This window comes from Echinops telfairi, unplaced genomic scaffold, assembly GCF_000313985.2.
Source record: "Echinops telfairi isolate 266 unplaced genomic scaffold, ASM31398v2 ScPeMD7_18;HRSCAF=68, whole genome shotgun sequence".
NCBI classification, from domain to species: Eukaryota; Metazoa; Chordata; class Mammalia; order Afrosoricida; family Tenrecidae; genus Echinops; species Echinops telfairi.
In genome coordinates, this window is record NW_022103915.1 from 5,956,005 (window position 1) to 5,970,574 (window position 14,570).

The following is a 14,570-nucleotide window of genomic DNA, read 5'->3' on the forward strand; positions in this document are numbered from 1 at the left end:
TAACTATAAGTGTGATTTCATTAATGTATAGAAATTATATGTGACTAAAGAATTGTGTACAGGTGCCAAGTTGGCAAGGGGTGGATGGTGATAGGTAGGTCTGTTGTGCCAACATGGCCAATGAACACATGTGAGATTGGTTGAAGTTCTGAGAAATAAATGGCTCAGTGAGCCTAGCCTCTCTCTCTCTTGCTCTTTGATCATCGGACCAGTGTATGGCTGCCTTGCTTGTTCTGTGCCTCCGTTTGCAAGCTACACTACCTGTGGGACACCTACTCATGGACTGTGTCGCTGTAACTTGAGGTTCCTTCAAGACCTGCTTCGCCACGCTACTGGAAGGTACATCTCTTGAGCTGAGGACTGTCAGACCCTGTCATCTGGCTGACTGTTGGGGACCTGCTTGCTGTTTGCTGCCTGTGGCCGGAGAGCCTGAATTGCTCCGGAGGACTAGCCCGCGGCCCTCAAGACTTGAAGGACTGCCGGTGTACTAGCTGTCTCACGGGAGTGAGTTGCACTGAGCCATTTGTACTGCTTAATAGAGTAGTTAATTGTTGATTTCTTATGTTATCTATCTATGTAAACATATACAAAATTATGAGTGTCCTAGTTTTGTTTCTCTAGATAACCCTGTCTAACACACTACGTGTGCATAGACTTGTTAGTGCCGTGCTTCTTGTCTCTTTAGGGTATATGCTGAGTAGAGACGGCTGTGTCTTCTGCTCTTTCTGTTCCCAGGGGTTGGAAGACGTGGGATACCACTTTGCAAAGTTGTAGTTCTTTCGTCCCACCAGCAGTGTATGAGAATTCTGATCTCCACCCCCTCTTCAGAATTTCATACAGTTTTTTAAACTCTTGGTATCAATGTCGACCAGAGGTGCTGCCGCATCGTTCTGTTGAGCTGCATCTTCGAATGGTTTATGGTCGTGAGCACTGCTTGCTGCGACTTACAGGTCAACTGGATGTTTTCCTTGGTGAACTTTCTATTCGTGACCCGAGGCCCATTTTTAATTGGATACTTCTTGTTGAAGTATTACAGTTTTCTATAGATTTAGAGATTAGATTATCTGATACTGCTTTGCCAATATTTCCCCCTGGTCTGTGGTTTCTCTTTTTATTCTTTTTTTTTTCTGGGTGCAAATACATTTTCATAGTAGTTGGTGGTTTTTAGAAACATACGGAGACATCTCAAATGCTGCCGACAACGGACACAGTCCTGAGCCACAAGTCTGCCCACTCCTTTGCACCATTTTCTGTGATGGCAGAACCTTTCATCACGCCTTAGTTGTCTTCTATGACCCCTGCATTATCGTCAAAATAAAGAAACACACCGTCTTTTCTCCGACAGGACTTTCCTTGTCGTCTTGCCATCGCTTGCTTCCGAAGCTCAGGTCTGCCTTTCTTGAGGTGCCCCTCACCACGTCACCCACCCCGCGGCGGGCAGTCTGTTGAGCCGGCCCGTGACCCCCGGCACAGGGATGCTGTACACACTTTTGGCTCCCGTGTTGTCAGCACGGTTATTCACAGCTACCACCGGAAGACCCAGGGAAATCCAAATTTGCACCTGAGGACCCACCACGTCCTCACTCTGACATCTGGACCACCGGAAAGAGACAGAAAAGCCTCTCGTTCGTCTTTTGATGCAATTAAACATCTTCTTCCTGGCAGGTCGGGTCATCTATTTTGTCTTCTGCCCTGCGCGTGTTGTTCGATATGTTTAAGATTGTGTTTGCGCCATGTGTTGGGGCTCTTACTTTGACCCTACTGTTTCATTGATATCTTTATGGTTCTAGGGTTTACATTTAGATCTTTAATCCATCTGGAGTTCATTTTACATATAGCGTATAGCATGAGTTACAGGCCCTGTTTCATTCTTCTGCATCTGAAACCCAATTTTACCAGCACCGTTTGCTGAAGCAATGATCTCTCTCCAATGGTGTATCTGAGCCCTTTGTTAAAAACTGATGGTAGGTACATGGATGTCCTTCTGGTCTCTATTTGGTTCCATTGGTCTACATATCTGTCATTGTACCAGCACCCGACAGTCTTGAAGACTGTGGTTGTGGGGTAGCTTTTGAGATCAGGATGAACGAAGCCCCCTAATTTGTCCTTCTGTAGTCGTGCTTGGCTAATCCCAAGTTTCCTTCCTTTCCATATAAAGTTGGTGATTAGTTTTTCCAAAGAATAATGCCGAGAACTGGATTAAAATCGCGTTCTGCTGATCAACTGCTTTGAATAGTGTCAACATTTTAACAATAGAAAGTCTTCCTATACACAAAGACGGAGGCTTCTTCTATTTTTGCAGCTCTTCTTTGGTTTCTTGTAATAGTGATTTCTCTTTATGTCAGTCCATTCTTTCTCTGGTTAGGTTATTTCCTAAGTAGTTCATTTCTAGGGTGGCTTTTGTAAATGGTATTGTTATTTTGAATTCCTTTTCAGAGTTATCTTCCCTCATATACAAGGATTCCTATTGATTTTGCTATGCTTATCTTGTTATCTGACCAGTTGCTAAAATTTTCAATTAGTTCCAACAATTTTCTTGCTAAGTCTTTGGGGGTTTCTATGCACATAATCGTATCATCTGAAAATACGGTTTTACTTCTGCTTTGCCCATTTGGATGCCTTTGATTTCTTTTTGTTGTCTAGTAGCTTTGCCTAAGACTTCCAGCCCAATATTGACTAAGAATGGCAATAAAGGGCATCCCTGTCTTGTTCACAGGGGAATTGTTTCCGTTTCCCCATCGAGTGAAATGTTTGTTGTTGTTTTTTGTGCTGATGGCCTTAATTTTTTGCGAAAATTTCTTCTATTTCCATTTTCTTGAATGGTTTCATCATCAGGAATGGATGTTAGATTTTGTTAGATGCCTTTACTGGGCCAATTGATATGATCATATAGTACTTTATTTTTATAGTGGATTGTAGTGATCATTTTTCTAATGTTGGAGCATCCTTGTATACCTGGTGTGAATCCCACTTGATAATAATGCGTTCTTCAAAAAATATTTTGTTGGATTATATTACCTAGGATTTTGTTGAGAATTTGTTCATCTCTGTTCTTAAGGGGCATTGGTCTAATTTTGTATTCTGGCATTGTCTTTGTCTGGTTTTAGTATCAGGATTATGTTCAGTTCATCAAATGAGTTTGGAAGTTTGCCATCCCTTTCAATATTCTGGAAGAGTTTTCAGTAGAATTGGTGTCAGTGCTTTCCTATATGCTTGGTAGAATTTCCCAGTGAAATTGTCTGGTCCTGGAGGGTTACTTGGAGGGGCGGGGAGTTAGGAATTTTCTAATGTCTTTACCTATTTCTTCTTTTGCTGTGGGTCGATTGGAGTACTTTTTTGACCTTATCTACTTCTTTTATTATGGGTCTATTGAAGCCTTCTACACCAGCCTGTGTTAACTTAGGTAGGCAGCCAATTTCTTGGAATATTTATTCAAGTTTTTTTTTACATTTGTTTGATATGGTATTGTGTTATTATTCTTTTATTTTGCATAATTTTGTTTATGTCGCTAATTTTATTCCTTCTTTGGGATGTTTGTATTTTTTTTCTTTCCTTTCCTTTGTGAGGTTTGCCAGTGTGTCAATTTTTTAATCTTTTCAGAGAACCAACTTCTATTCTTGAATTGTTTCTATTTTATTTTCCAGTTTTCTGGCTTATTTATGTCAACTCTGTATTAGTCTGGGTTGACTAGAGAACCAAATTCATGGACACTGACACATGTGTAAGAAAGAGCTTCATATACAAGAGCAATTGAATATTGAGAAAACATCCCAGCCCAGTCCAGATCAAGTCCATAAGTCCGATATTAGTCCATATGTCCGATACCAATCTATAAATTCCTCTTCAGACTCACGAAACACATGCAGTGATGCCGAATGCAGGAAGATCACAGGCCAATGGGTGGAAAGTCTTGTGGGCCCAGTGGCAGTGTACGCTTCTCAGCACTGGCAGAGGTCTCCACGTGGCTCCTCCAGCTCAGGGCACTCACCTGGACCATGGTATATTTGTAACCAAACTGTGTTTACTGGGATGGTTTTCCACTCGCTCCTCTTGATTCTGGGTCTTTTGGTGCATCCTTCTGTAAGCCTTGCTCTTCCTCCTGTAGGCGGACAGAGCTTAATGGAACAGCCAGCACATGAATCTGCTGTTTGTGCACAGCTGATGACCATGGGATATTAGGGAATCCTTGATGCTTCACATCCATGACGTAAGAATTAGGGCTCTGTCCCAAGGACATCTTCTTGTGTTTCCTCTTTTCCATTTCTGGGAAAGCAAGCCATGGCATTTGCCATCACTTCACATGCATGTGAAAGGTGAGCAATAAATAAGAAAGATGAAGAATGATGTCTTTGATTCAGGTGCTCGGAAAGAAGATTTAAACTATTCTGTGCTGCCAGAAGAACAAACAAATATGTAGAATTACAGCCAGAACTCTCCTTAGAAGGAAGGGTGGTGAGACTGAGTTTCACTTACTCTGGTTATGTTATCAAGAGAGACCAGTCCCTGGGAAAGGGGATGATGCCTGGTAAAACAGAAGGAGAGCCCAAACCAGGAAGACCCAAAACATAATAGATTAACCAGTGGCTACAATAATGGGCTCAGACCTAACAGTAATTATAAGGTTGGTGCAGGACTGGGGGGTGTTTCTTTCTGTTGTCCTTGCATTTGCTCGTCGTCAGAACCAACCCAGCGGCACCAGCGAGAAGAGCAGAGAATCGAATCGAATCTGGAAGAAGAGCTTTCAAGGAGAGCCTGGGAAGGGCTCACAAAGAAGTGAGGAGTCTTACAGAGAAAGCGCCCGTTATCATGAGCTGAATGTTGCTAGAAATGTGGATGTTACGCGTATTGCTCATGGAGACGTAAAAATAAAATAGCCATGTCACTGGACACTGAAGGAAAAGTGATCCTTGTTAAAATATGACAAAGAACTTGATTAAAATATGTTCAAACATGTTTTGAAAAAGAAAACTTGTTAATGAAGATGCCAAAATAATAATTTATAAATTATCAAGGGTTCATGAGGGAGGGGGGAGTGGGGAGGGAGGGGGAAAATGAGGAGTGGATGCCAGGGGCTTAAGTAGAGAGCAAATGTTTTGAGAATTATGAGGGCCATGAATGTACAAATGTGCTTTACACAATTGCTGTATCTACAGATTGTGATGAGTTGTATGAGCCCCTAAAAAAATGATTAAAAGAAAAGAAAAAAAAAGAAAACCACAACTGAAAAAAATGTACAAATGTGCTTGACACCATGGATGTATGTGTGGATTGTGATAAGAGTTATACAAGCCCCCAATAAAATGATTTTAAAAAATGATGAAGCTGGATAACAGAGAATACACTTAAAATTTTTTTTATTGGGGGCTTGTACAGCTCTTATCACAATCCATGCATACATCCATGGTGTCAAACACATTTGTACATATGTTGCCATCAAAGAATACGCATTTTTATTCTAAGTCACCCATTTCATGGAACTGCGTTGTCTGACCTAGGAAACGAATGTCTGACCTTGGACCCCCACTGACACAGCCATGCTGAAGAGATGAGGTCCGTGACTACGAACCCAACAGCTGCTTGCTTCGAAGGAAGGGGAGCCCTGATTGTGCAGTGGTTGGCGCATTGGATTGAAACCGCAGGGTCAACTGTTTGACACCACCAGCTGCTGTGTGGGAGAAAGATGAGGTTTTCTCCTCCTGTAAAGATGAATCGTCTCAGAAACCCACAGGAGCACGCTCCTATATGGCCCCTCTGAGTCAGTCTGACTCAGAGGCAGTGGGTTTTGTTGTGGTTTTCGAATGAAGGGGACAGAGATGCGATGAACTAAAAGCAGGCTGTCTGGCCCCTGGGATTCTGCAGGCAGGGAATCAGCTGAGGGAGCTCCTCCGCCAGCAGTGTTAGCTGCTCTTTGAGAGGAGGACAAACTTGTCTCAAGAGTGATTTAGACTCAACAAACTTGAAAATAGAGCAATAAAAATGATGTATTAAAACACTAAAATAAATGAATAAGTAAGGGAATCCTCAGAGACCTGCAGGACACCATCAAGTGAAAGGAGAAACATAGTGGACTGAACAACGGCTCTGAAAGCTGCCCCCAGTTTATGAAACATCTCTGTCTACATATGCAGTAACAGCAGCCAGCTCCAAGTAGCATGAACTCAAAGACAGCCGCACCTCAACGTGATTGTGCCTTTGGTACATACCATAAGAGACAAAAAGAAAACTTTGAAACAGCAAGATAAGTAAGATGTCTCCCTATGTCCAAGGGACCCACAATCGGATGAACCAGGAAGCCCAGACAGCAACGAGATGGCGGATCAAAGTGCTGAAAGAAAAAACGTTACAGTGGTAATTAATGGAGAATCCCATGTCCAGAAAAACCACACTTCAAAAATCAAAGCAAATGAAGACAGTTTCACATAAAATGAGATTGAAAGAATTCACCATTGGTAGATTTGCCTTACAAAAATGCTAACGTTCTTTAGACTAAAAAGAGGCACTAGCTTGTCTTTGGATCCACGTGAAGCAATGGAGAGCACCAATCAAGGCTGCTATGCAGGTAAATAAACACACAGCATAAACATAGTTTAGATCTTTTTTCCCCTAACTGATTTCAAACTCCGCTATGTAAGGCAGCAATGATAAAATTGTGTTGTTGTGCTTGCATATTGCTATATGTAATTTATGACAGTCAGTACAAGCGCAAAGGGGAGGGATGATAGATTATTTTAAATCTACTACTGGAACTTAATTAATAGTAACCCAAAGTAGACTGTTTGAATGCTAAGACATAAATTGTAATCTTCAGAGAAACTACTAGAAAAATAACTTAAAATTCATCGTTTAAAAGGAATTAACATAGTGCAATAGGAAACATCCATGTAACTTTTGCTAAACAGAATGAAGCCATGGAGGATACCAAATCCACTACCCTCCAGTCACTTCTGACTCACGGCAACCCTGCGTAAGGTTTGTGAGACTGAAAATCTTCATGGGAACAGACAGTTTCTTCTTTCTCTTGCAATGGAGGAAAAGTGGCTTAAAACGAGACATGAGATATGCAGGAAAAATAGCAAGGCATCATATTTAAATCCAACCATATGTTTAATTATATTAAGTGTAAGTGGAGTAAAGACCAAATAGGTATACTATATAGAAAGCAGAACAATGAAAACAGGATCTATCTCTGTGTGTCTGTAAGACACTTCCGATTTAAAGAACCTAACAGGTCGAAAAAGATGGACCGAGTAGAGACAAAATGATGCCAAGTAAATAGTAACCATAGGACTGTGAAGTAGCTATATTAATAAAGACAAAAGGATTTTTAAGACTAAAAAATAAACGTTGCTAGAGACAAAGGCTAGCATTTTATAATAATAACAAGGGCAGGCAGGGTGGATTAGTTAGGAAGACATAACAACCATAATTATTTATGTCTCTAATCATAGAATTTCAAAATACCTGAAACAAAAACTAAGAGATGAAGATGGTGCCCATTATTAGAAACAATGCTATCTGGGGGGTCTTAGAGGGTTGTCTTTAAACAAGTAGCCATCTAAGTGAGGCGCCAACTAAATCCACATGGAAGCGGCACCTCACTCAGTGTGATCCAAGGATGGTCCGCAAGAACATCCAAAGGAAGGAATGTGGTGGTGGTGGTTGGTGCCACCGACTCGCTTCCAACCCACGATGGCCTTATGAACGACAAACTGAAACACTTCGCAGTCCTGGGAAACCCTCACAATCGTTCCTATGTGCGAGCCCATTGGTACAGCCATCGTGTCAATCCCACTTGTTGAGGGCCTGCCTCTTTTTTCTGCCTCTCTACTTGACGGAGCATGATGTCCTTCTCCAGAGACGGGTCTCTCCTGACAACGTGTCCAAAGCACGTGCGACCAAGGCTCGCCATCCTTGCTGCTAAGGGGCCTTCTGACTGTACTTCTTCCAAGACAGACTTGCTTGTCCTTTTGGCAGTCTGTGGTACTTCCAATATTCTTCTCCAGCACCACAATTAAGAGGAATTAATTCTTCTATGGTCTTCCTTAATCAATGTCCAACTTCCATATGTATCTAAGGTGATTGAAAATGCCACGGCTCGGATCAAGGGGTCTCTAGTCCTCGAAGTGACCTCCCTCCTTTTCAATACTCTCAAGAGGTCTCGTGACACAGGCTTCCTAAATGCAACACACCCTTTGAGTCCTTGCCGGCTGCTTCCATGAGCAGTGACTGTGGATCCAAGCAAGATGAAGTCCTCGATGACTTCAATATTCGCTCTATTTATCACGATGCTACTTAACGGTCCAGTCGTGAGGATTTGGGTCTTCTTTACACGGAGTTGTCAGCCACACTGAAGGCTGCGATCCTTGATCTTCATGAGCAAGCGCTTCAAGTCCTTCTCGCTTCCAGCAAGCCAGGCCGCGGGATCTACACATGGCAGGTTGTCAATAAGCCTTCCTCCAATCCTAATGCCACACTCTTCCTCAGAGAATCCAGATTTCACTGATTATTTACCCAGCATGCAGATTGAAAAAGTATAATGGAGGATACCACCCTGATGTACATCTTTCTTGATTTTAAACCATGCTGTATTCCCTTTTTCTGTTCCCACAACTGCCTCTTGATCCATGTATAAGTTCCCCATAAACACAATGAAGTGTTCGGGAATTTCCATTCTTCCCAATCATCCATAGTTTGTTACGATCCACACAGTGGAATCCCTTTGCATAGGCGACGAAAACCACCAGTAAGCATCTTTTTGCTATTATCTGCCTTCAGCTCAGACCTATCTCACAGCCTGTGTTTCATGTCCCTTCCTGAATCCAGCCTGAACCGCTGGCAGCTCCCCTGTCAATGGACTGCTACAACCCTTGTTGGATGCTCTTCAGCAAGATTTTACTTACGTGTGATATTCAGGATATTGTTTTATGATTTGGGCATCCGTTGGGTCACTTTTCTTTGGAATGGTACCAATATGGATCTCTTCCACTCAGTTGTCTAAGGAGCTGACTTTCACATTTCCTGGCATAGACAAGCAAGTACTTCCAGCGAGGGAACCATTGTTGTTGTTGTTTTTAGGTGACAGTTGTCCTGATCGCTTTGATCTTTGGTGTGAAAGATCAAACATTTGAGTGTTAGTGTGTACGATATTAAACTGTGAATTAGTGGGGCTTAGGAAGTAACAGCTTCTCAACATTTGAAGATAGTGGTAGCTGACAACAAAAGAAAAGAAAAGAAATAAAAAATACAGGTAAGAAAGGATCAATGCGGATGGCAGAAAAGACTCTGAAGTTTGTTCTTAATTGTAGAGTAGCTAAAGTAAACGGAAGAAAGGATAAGGTCAAAGGGCTGAGTAGGAAATTTCAAAGGCCAGCTTGAGAAGACAGAGCCAAATATAATAATGAAATATGCAAAAGCCTAGAATTAGAAAAAGAAAAGAAAAAAAAAACTCAAGCCTTATGTTGCATTCTTGAAATAGCCTATGGGAAAACTATTGACTGATACAGGAGGCATCAAGAGAAAACGGAAACAACACACAGATTTATTGTCCCCCAAAGACCTAGTCCACATCCCACTGTTTCAGGAGGCAGTGTATGTGCAAGAACCACTTGTGCTGAAGGAGGAATTCCAAGCTATCATTAGCCCAAACCAAGGCTCCAGCAATTGAAGGAACACCAATTTAAATGCTTCATCAAGCTGATGAAGCACTGGAAGCGCTCACTCATTAGATCAGGAAATTGGGCATGAATAGTATTAGAGCTTATATTCTGAGGCTCTGGTTTGCAGAAGGCTATGCATGATAGCGGAAGCCCCAAATCCATTTGCTGGGTTCCCACATGGATTAAGCCTCCAGTGAATTCCTTCTGGCCGTAGTTCAGGGATGTGAATAGCCTCGCTAGCAGATAGCATTGTAAAACCGATAATAACAGATCCAGCTAGGTTAAAAACACACCACCTCATCATTTGATCTGTCTTTTGACCCATTTTAAGGTTGTTCCATTTTTATTATTTTCTGCTTTATTTAAGATGAACATTTCTCTCTCTTTTATTTGTCATTTCTGTTGGTTTCAGTTTTGTGTGTGTTTTGTTTGGTTTTCTGGATATGGAATCCAGGGTAAGTGAATCGATAGAAACAGTAACTGGATTAATAACTACTTAGGACGAGTTGGGGGGACATTAGACACTAACCACAACAAATATGAGAAAGAAGAAAACGTTCAGAAATTGATGGTGGGGATTACTGCACACCTCTTCTTAATATGATTGAACTATTAACTTGTATGATACGTGCAAAAAATGAATAAAACTTAAAAATTAATTAATAAATGAAAAAAGACAAACACATGTACACTTATGTTGGTGGTGGTCGTTAGGCGCCATTAAGGTCGTTTGGGCTCAGAGTGACCTTGTGTTTAACAGAACTGAACACCTCCACGTCCTGCCCCATCCTCACAATGGTGCCTGTGCCCGAATCCCTAGCTACAGCCACGGTGCGAATCCACTTTGTTGAGGCACTTCCTCTTTCTCGGGCATTCTGCCTTCCTCTTGGGCACTCTACCTTCCTCTAGGGACTGGCTCTGCTAAGACCATGGCCCAAATAGAAGTCGTGCTACGTCACCCTCACTTCTAAGCAGCATGCTGGGCCTACTTCTCCCAAGATAGATTTGCGGTTCCTTCTGGTAGTACATATTGTTAGGGTTTGATGCTTTTGCGTCAGTTCTGACTCATAGCAATGCTATGAACCACCGAGCAAATCCTCCCCGTGCAGCCCCATCGTCACCAGTGTTCTGTTCGAGCCCATTGCTCCAGCCCCTGTGTTAATCCGTCTTGTAAATGGGTCTTTCCCTTTCAATGCTCTTCTGCTTTACTGAGCAGCGTGTCCTTTCCCTGGGACTCGTCTCTACTGACAATAAGCCCCAAGTACAAGCGATGAAATCTCTCCATCCTTGCTTCCAAGAAGCATTCTGCGTTCGGTCCGTACTTCTTCCATGACGGATGTATTGGTTCTTTTGCTAATCTCTTCTGCCTTCTGTTTTCTTCACCCGCACCATCATCCAAACACACCAATTCTTCTTCTGCTGTTCTTATTCAATCTTCAACTTCTGTTTGCATGGGAAGCAGTTGAAAATACCATGGCTTAGATCAGGCCCATCTGACTCCTTGCTCTTTGGCACGTTAAAAAAGCCTTGCAGCAGAGGTACCCAATGGAACCCAACATGCCTTTGGTCTCTTGACTGCTGCTTCCAAGAGCATGGATTGTGGTTCTAAGCAAAATAAAATCCTTCACACCTTTAGAGTTTGCTCCATTTATCATGTTGCCTACTGGTCCAGGTGTGAGGAAATGGTTTTTAGTTTTACATTAAGTTGCGATCCGTTTTGAAGGCTGCCACTTGTGAGCTACATCAGCACGAACTTCCAGTCCTCATCGTTTTCAGCAAGAACAGTTGTGTCATCTGCATGTCACAGGTTGTTAGTAAACCTTGCTCTGATCTGAATGATGCTTTCTTCTTTATAGTGTCCACCTTCCCGATCATTTTCTCAGCATACAGATTGACTACATTAGGTGAAATGCTAAAGCCCTGACTCACACCTTTCTTAATTGTCAACTGTCCAGTATTCCCTGGTTCTGTTGAATGACTGCTTCTTGACCCATTAGTAGATTCTGCATGAGCTCAATGAACTGTTTGGGAATGCCCATGCTTCTCAGTGCTCTCCATTGCTGGTTATGAACCACGCAGCTAGATGCCTTTGCATAGTCAATAAAATGCAAGTAAATGTTTTTCTGATATGCTCTGCTTTGAGCCAAGATCCATTTGCAATCAGCAAAGATATGCCTTGTTCCACATCCTCTTCTGAACCGGGACTACGTTTCTGGCCAGCTTCATGTCAATGGACTGCTGCAATAGCTGTTGAACGATCTTGAGCAAAATTTTAGTTGCATGTCATATCAATGATATTGTTCACTAATTTCCACATTCCGTTGGGTCACCTTTCTTCGGAATGAGTGCAGACATGGACCTCCTCCAGTCAGTTGGCCAGGGACCTGTCTTTCAAATGTCTTGGCACGAGTGAGTGAGTGCTTCCAGCGCTTCACCAGCTTGCTGACATCTTTCATCTGTATTCCCTCAAATCCTGGAGCTTTGTTTTTGGCTAAGGCTTGCAGTGTAGCTTAGCTTTCTTCCTTCTCTATTATTAGTTCTTGATCATATGCTACTTCTTGAAATGGCTGAATGTTGACTATTTTTTTTGTACAGTGGCTGTATTCTTTCCATTCTCTTTTGAAGCGTCCTGCATGGTTCAATCTTTTGCCTATAGAATCTCTCAATATTGTAACTTGAGGCTTTAAGTTTTCTTTAGTTCTTTCCGTTTAAGACATGCTGAACTCATCGTCTTTTTTGGTTTTCTAACTCTAGGCTTCTGCACACTTCATTATAATACTGTGTTTTTTCTTCTCAATTTTCCCTTTGAAAATTTCTGTTAAACTCTGTTAATAATGTCTTCCATTCGCCTTCACTGCTCTACAATTAAGAGCACGTTCCAAAGCATCTTCTCAAGGCCACCTGGACCTTTTCTTGCTTTCCTGTCTTTTTAATGGTCATTTTCTTTCTTTGCATATGGTCTTCTCCTCCTTCTTTAATGTATAGTGCTCTTGATGTCATCCCGTAGCTCATCAGGTCTTCTGTCATTAATGTCCAATAAGGCAAAGATGTCCTTGAGAGGTTCTCAAAATTCAGGGGCGATAGACTCAAGGTCATATCTTGGCTTTTGTGGACTTGTTTTCATCTTGTTCAACTTCAACCTGAAGTTACATATGAACAATTGATGGTCGATTCCACAGTCAAGTTTTAGCCTTGTTTTAGTTGTTGATGTTGAGCTTTTCTCCCTGCGAAAAATTCGATTTTTGTGTATTTTATCTGCAGAAATCCACATGTACAGTTCCCCTTTGTGTTGTTGAAAAGAGGTATATGCGATGAAGAAGTTGTTGGTCATACAAGATTCTCTCATGCCATCTCCACCTTCGTTTCTATCACCAACACCATATTTTCCCATTATTGTTCCTTCCTTTCCCCCCCCCAATTTTCAAATTACAATTGCCAATAATTATCAATGCATCTTGAGTGTGTCCTGGATCAATTACAGACAAAAGAATTTGATATAATTCTTCAGTTTCATCAATACCGGCTTAGTGGTTGGCATCTAACTTTGAATAATAGTTGTATTAAGTGAATTTGCTTGTATGCATATAGATATTACCTGTTATAGACAGCATTGTACTTCAACATACATCTTAAGAAGGCCTTTTTGAAAATGAAGTCACTCCTCTTGAATTTATTATTCCTGGTATAGTAAACCATATGATTGTCTGATTCAAAATGACCAAGGCCAGTTCATTTAAGTTCATTAATGCTTCAGACACTGGTCTTTAGGTGGCTCATTTCATTTTTGACACATTCCAATTTTTCTAGATTCATACTTCCTACATTCCAAGTTCCAATTATTAATGGATGTTTGAAGCTGTTTCTTTTCATTTTGAGTCACACCCCTTCAGCAAATGAAGGCCCTAAAGGCTTTACAAACCCATGTCTTTCTGCTTAACTCTATTTTCGGAAGCAGCTCTTCCTTGGTCATATGTTGAGTGCCTTCAGGCCCAAGGGACTTATCTTTTGGCCTTCTATTGGACACCGATCTTCTGCTTTCCATGAGGTTTTCAGTAGCTCATTCTTCCGACGCAGACAGCCCATTCCTTCTTTGTCGCCGGTTCCTAGGCTGAAACGTGTTCACTTTGGGTGACCCTGCTGGCATTTGACATACCAGTGATACAGCTTTCAGATCACAGCAACACCGCAGTGCTGCCAACTGACAGACATGGTAACGCATGGTATGTTCAGTACCTGTATTTTTCCACCAATAGCATAATTCAAAGACAGCCTTACACAATGTCTAGCTTTTACATGCATATGAGGCATCTGAAAATACCACGGCTTGGTTGGCACCCCGTCGGCCTCCAGGTGACATCATTGGCTTTAACACACCAATGAGATCTTTGGGGAAGACTTTTTCGTGCAATGCTTCATTTGATTTATTGACTGTTGCGTCCATGGAAATCCTTAACCAATTCAATCCTTCCTCTTTTTATCATATTGTTGCTTATTGGTCTAGTTGTGACAACTCATTGTTGAGGTGTAATCCACATGGAAAACTGTAGTCTTTGATCTTCATCAGTAAGCACTTCAAGCCCTCTTCACGTTCAGCACCAAGATTGCATCATTTGCATAGTGCAGGTTGGTTATGAGTCTTCCTTAAATTCTGATGCTGCAGGGAAGAGATGCGCCAGTCAGGGTGCAGGATAGCACCGATGAAACACAGAACTTTCCTCTAGTTCTTTGGTGCTTCCTTCGCCCCACTATCATAACCTCAATTCTACCTTACAAATCAGATTAGACCAGAACATTCACACTGCTAAAGTCAAAAGCCCACAACACAGGGAATCCAGAAGAGATAAGCCCCCAAGGCCAACAATGAGAGTAGAGATACCAGGAGGATAGGAGAGGGTGGGGGGGATAAAGGGGAAA

At 41.9% G+C, this 14,570-nt stretch overlaps 1 pseudogene; it reads right to left on the minus strand.

Moving 5' to 3' along the window:
• Window positions 1–1,185: 1,185 nt before the first annotated feature.
• LOC101661685 lies at window positions 1,186–1,592 on the minus strand (annotated as a pseudogene).
• Between the last annotated feature and the right edge of the window lie 12,978 nt (window positions 1,593–14,570).